Source organism: Lygodium microphyllum, chromosome 1 (genome assembly GCF_053477565.2).
Source record: "Lygodium microphyllum isolate KBCC chromosome 1, Lygodium_microphyllum_v1.1.10, whole genome shotgun sequence".
Lineage (NCBI taxonomy): Eukaryota > Viridiplantae > Streptophyta > Polypodiopsida > Schizaeales > Lygodiaceae > Lygodium > Lygodium microphyllum.
In genome coordinates this window covers 78883142-78889087 of record NC_141135.1, presented here as the reverse complement: position 1 = coordinate 78889087, position 5946 = coordinate 78883142, and positions in this window count along the sequence as shown.

The following is a 5946-nucleotide window of genomic DNA, read 5'->3' as shown; positions in this document are numbered from 1 at the left end:
CATCGGTGATAGACGTCATCAACCCCTTGCCGATATAATGTACCTGGAATCAAGGCAAACTTTAATGCCTACTGCTTAATTTTCCTTCTCTTAGCTTTAGATAGTTCGGGTCCAGCCTCTCCTGTCGATAAATAATGTGTTATTGCAGTGTACCAGGAGGGAATAGATGTCGTATCTATTTTAAATAACAACTCCATGTCACTACCTTCAGCCCACAGATTCTTTCGGCTCCCCAAAGTCAACAAGACATTCCACAATACCCTGTAACCTTGGTGGCTTACTCCTGATCTCATAATCAAACTCCTGTAAAGTGATTAACCACTTCGTTAGACGATCAGGCGGCTGCAGCTTATTCATCAATAATCAAAGACCCTCCGCCTTCGTATAAAGCACAACTTTCTCATAGAGAATATAGTGACTGAATTTCTTGGTCCCAAAGACCATCTCCAGACACAACTTCTCCATGTAGGTATAATTGATCTCGGATATCCCCAGCTTCCGGCTAGCAAAAGCAATTGGGTGATACCACTTTTCCTCCCAAATTTGGGCTAAGTAGAGCTGATACTATGCATGGTGGCTGCTGAAAATATATAGAACACCTCACCTCTTTTAGGTGCTTTTAAAATGGGAGCTTTTACTAGCTCCTGCTTCACATCCTCGAAAGCTACCTTACAAGGGTCGCTCCATAAAAACAAACAGCTAAATGACAATAGATTTTTAAGCGGCAACGTTCTTTCTGCCAAGGCGTTTATGAATCTACGGTAATAACCAACTGAAGACAGAAAGCTATGAACTTCTTTCGGAGTGCGTGGTGGACCCATGGCAACTATGACTTTGACCTTCTCGGGATCTGTCGCAATTCCTACCAAACTGACCACATGGCCCACCAATAGCCCATAAGGTACACCGAAAACACACTTCCGTGGGTTTAGAGCGATACAAAATTGTCTGCAGTTCTCAAAGCATTTTCTTAAAATGATCAACTGCCTTTCTCTCACGGTGGCGACCCCTAAGTCATCAATAAACACCTTTAACTCTTCAGGGGATATGTCACCAAATGTCTTATCTGCTATTCGTTGCCACGAACCCGGTGCATTGCATAAACCAAAGGCCATCACATGGTACGCAAAAGTACCAAAGACAGTAATAAAAGTTGTTTTCAACTTGTCCTCTTCTGCAATTGCCATCTGGTTATATCCTGCAAAGCAATCCATAAACGAATATATCTCCCTACCCCCGCTAATTGATCCAAAATCTGGTCAATGAATGGAAACGGGTAGTAATCCTTAACTGTCTGCTTATTCAGCTCTCTAAAATCCACACATAATCGGATTTGATTATTTTTCTTCTTTTTGATCACAACTGGCGAACACCATTCTGTGTGTTGCACAGGAAAAATCAAACCCGCTTTTCGAAGCTTCTATAACTCTTCAAATAGCCTGTCCCTCAATTCGAAAGGCATACGCCTTACTTTCTGTTGTACAGGGTGGCTTCCTTCCTTCAATGGAATTGTATGAATGGCTAGGCTGGGAGGAATGCCTCTCAGCTCATCATAACTCCAGGCAAAAATATCGCGAAATTCTTGAATCAAGGACACATAGTCCTCCCTTTCTGCTGAACTAAGCACAGAACCTAATTTGATTGGTCGCGAATCATCATGCGTGCCAAGATCGAGCTCGATAACATCTACATCTCTTATATGATCTTGGGCCTCTATCGGCTCGTTCAAAGTGATCTGATAGATGTCTTCCATGGTGGATCCCTCTTTGGACTCATCACTCGATGATGTCTCACTGGTGGATAAATCCTCTAATGTCTCCAATTCTGTAGAAGATAGAGGAGCTCTCTCACTCTACGGGGACTCGGGATAGGCATCAACCACCACGTGCTGAGCACCTCAGCCGAATATCAGCCGACCGGCGGGTATATCCACTTGGTAGTCCGCTTGCAAGATCCAAGGTTATCCAAGTAATACTTGGTAACTTGGATGCCCTGCAAAACGAATCACCCTAAAATCCAACAAGCATTCTACATTTGCAATAGTGACATGGACCTTAGTAATGCAGCCTTCCGGCTATCTCAAACTATCATCCGCCATTCTGAGAATTGTGGAGGTATATTTTTGGATCGCAAGACCCAACCTTTCCATCAGTTCAGAACTCATAATGTTAACAGATGATCCCGTGTCGACAATGGCATAATCTATTAATATCCCATCGACATAGGCTGCAACCCTTGGGCAATGCTTCTCAGCATGCTCGAACCAGTCATCACCAAATCGCGCAATACCCAAAGGTTCTACGATATACCCGGTACGCATGATCTTTCTAAATTCCTTGCCTACTCCTGGGGAAAGCTTAATAAGCTGTAAAAGGTTCATATCCGGCTTGACTTTGCAAAGAGAGCTTGCCAAATCGAATTCATGATAGTTCTGTAGAGTTCGCTTTTCACACCAAACCATCCGCTCTTTAGGTCGCTGAACTGGCTTTATTGCCTCTTTTTTAACTTTCACCTTCTTCCTCGGTGGTTCCTTATTCTTCTTAACATCGGCTTTACTCTCCACAAGCTTCGGAGGTCCCCCTTCCATGGCAGGATCCAGAACTTGCGTTCCTTTGTCGCCTTGTTCAGGGTTTCCGTCGACAGGCTTATCCTTGTCGGCCTCTCTACCCTTTTGACCTCTTGTAAGGACAGCTCGCAGATTAGAGGTTTCAGCATCATTAACATGCACAGCCTCAATCAAACTAAACCCACTACCATTGGGCAGCTCCTCCACTGTAGTCTTTGGTCGTTGGAGTATTTGTTTAGGCCTGTCTTCTCGCTGAGAATCGTTTCCTTGCGCACGATAATTAACAGGCCCTGGTTGCCGACTACCTCGCTGGAGGGAACTAATCTTACTCCAGCAAGTGGCTGCTAAATGGCCGGATTTTCCACAGATGTCGCACTTAACATTTGGGCAAATTTGTGGATAATGTTGCCCACCACACCATTTGCAGCTAAACCTTGAAGGTGCACCCTCATTTGGGTATCTACTTCCTATCAAATTTTTGTTGTTTTTTAAGAAAGTTGACATCAACGGCTATTTGTCGATACTGCTCCGTAATCATGTTGGTATAATGCTTCATCATGTCCTTAACCTCGCTAAGAACATTGGAAGCGCTCGACTCGTAGCCTTAATCATTACCCTGTCGTTCCATCGGCCTAACAATTCGATTAGGCACTGGTTGTTGAACCACAAGTATGGTATTAGGATTAACTGCCTGGCCTCCACCATTTGGAGCCATTTGACTGCCCGTAGGCATCGATATGCTAGGGGGAGCTGGTAATAAAGGAACATTCTGCATCATGTTCCCTCTCCCATTAGGATTAGCCATCGCTATCCCTTGGCTACCACTGCCATTGGCGGTCGCCATATTATTTCCCAATGCTAGACCTATATTCGAATTGCCTCGAGAGGCATAGGCTGCTTGTAGTCGGGATTCCACTTCTTGTGCTCGTGTAATGGCAGTATCTATAACCCCCAGAGGGACACTACTCAACTGCAACTGGATATTAAAGTCCAAGCCATGCAGAAAATATTGCAATTGGGCAGCTGCGGGGATAGGAATAGAGGTGTCCAACTTACGAAAAACCTCTTTTAGTTTCTTCGCATAAGCACAAATATCCTCGCGTGGTTCTTGGCGGGTCACGTTGAGTACACGCAACCAATATTGCCCACCCCGTTCAGGGGCAAACTCCCTTCGAAAAGCTCCATAAAATGAATCAATATTCAATATGATTCCGGCTTCTAAACTATGATACCATATGGCAGCTCTTCCTTTGAGAGTCATGTTGAAGAACATCATTAAATGTCCTTCTTCTTGGATGCGACAGTTAAACATCAGCTTTTGAAACTCCCTGATGTGGAGTTCCACATCTTCCTCAACTAGCCCATTAAAAATGGGTACGGGGTAACCTAGAGCCGGCAAATCCGTCGTTCCTGCAGGAATTGCAATAGGCTGCACCATGACGGAAATTGGATTTGCACTAGGAATAGGGGACGGTGGGGTTGCACCTCCCGCACTTGATGTAGACTGGCTTATGGAAGAAAGGGGAGCACTAGAGCTTCCACCTTCTCCTAACTTACTGCTTGTGGCACCAAGACCACTAGATCCACTCCCTCGTAAGGGTTCAGCACCGCTACACTTAGGGGAATACCTCCTAAGGATTTCAGTACATCGCCTACCTCTTTCGTCTCTCTCTTGCTTTTGGATTTCTGCTAGACGATGCTTATCGATGAATAACAGATCAATCTCAGTGTCCTTTGGCATAAAATGCTAACTGGTCCCTAGACCAGGATTTGAGGACCGCCACTTCTAAGCGGCTCCTGGCAGACGCACCACTGATGGGACCTAAAACGGGCCGGGACTGGCTCATGCACTAGCCGGACCTCTATCATGCGCTCAACAACCCCACGGCCTCGCGGCCAGGAGCGTGGATGACACATACATCTTCCTAAACATCTTGCGTTTGTATCACGTGTTGTAGTCCAACTCTAACCCAATTAACACTCCTCAGAGGGAGTCCCTGCACATTGCCAAATAGCATGAAGTACAAACATAGGAGGTCCTCCCACGGCTGACTTCCGCTACCTCACTGCAACTCTCCTACACCTTGGGGGTTGGCCCCTCGATGCGTCGCTAAACATATATAACATATGCACACAAACTTCTCTCTTTTATGATTTGCGTATTTCGAGGAGATATACCATGCTTCCTCACTTTCTTTCCCTTAGACCCAACGCTTAGCCTACAGCTTAGGACAACCTTACTCACTCAACGTTGGTCATGTCTCTAGAAAGCAATTGCTATGCATCCAGGAGGTATTATCTTATACTTTTTAAATTTCATGCTTCATGCAAATCGTGGATGTCCACATGCTCAAACAATTAAGAAAATCAGCATTGGTGCACATGTGGAAAACATTTCTTTCAATGATTTTGACTATCGCTCGTATGCAGCATTGCATAAACCTAGGAGACCTCGTGCTACTAGGTTCTTAATTTTTAGATATCGACCAACCTAAATGGTATGCATCAAAACCAGCAAGCTTTGCATCATTTCATTCAGCATTTAAACACTTTTCATACATTCTACCCCCTCACCCGTTTAGGTTGTGCATTATTGATCGGTTTAGGGTTCATTTTCCACATTTTTATTGTATAAAAAGCCATAAAAACTCACTAAAACATAAAGGTAGGGCTGAACTGAGGCTAAACCTCATACTTCAGACCCCCCATACATCCACAAACATGAATCTTATTTTTTCTTAATTTTCGACACTCAAAATCTATTTTTAGTGGTTTTTTCCTATTTTTCTTGTATTTTTTACAATATTAAATGATTGAAAATACAAAATGAGTTGGGGCTATGGCTCTTAGGTTCATTTGCAGAAAAAACACAAATTTAGTTGGTGTGTCTTATTGTATTTTCCATTTATATCTCAAAAACACCCAATTTTCTCATATTTTACGTGTTTTACGGGTTTTGCACTATTAATTTCATCCACAACACTTATGATTTTCTGATTTTCTGATCTCAAACAGTTGGAAGACATTGCAAACAACATTATAATGCACAATCATCTCATGGAAACAAGTATTCATGAAGCAAATTGCATAAAAACACCATTTTCCTTTGTAAAAATGAGATTACCGCTCTTTGCGGGTTGCGGATTTTTATTTGCCATATCTCGGGACTGATTTCCAGCCACCATTAATGCTCATGACAGTCCACAATCAGAAATCTTCCTTCCTCTTACGCCACGGAGCAATCCGGTCTTCATTGGACAAGCATCCATCATCCATTCTTCTTCTCCTTCTTCACCACATGAATTTGCCTTTAGGGGAGAGAGGGAGGAGAGAGAAAAACTGAAATCAGAATTCTTCACAGAGACTGTCAATGGAGGAGC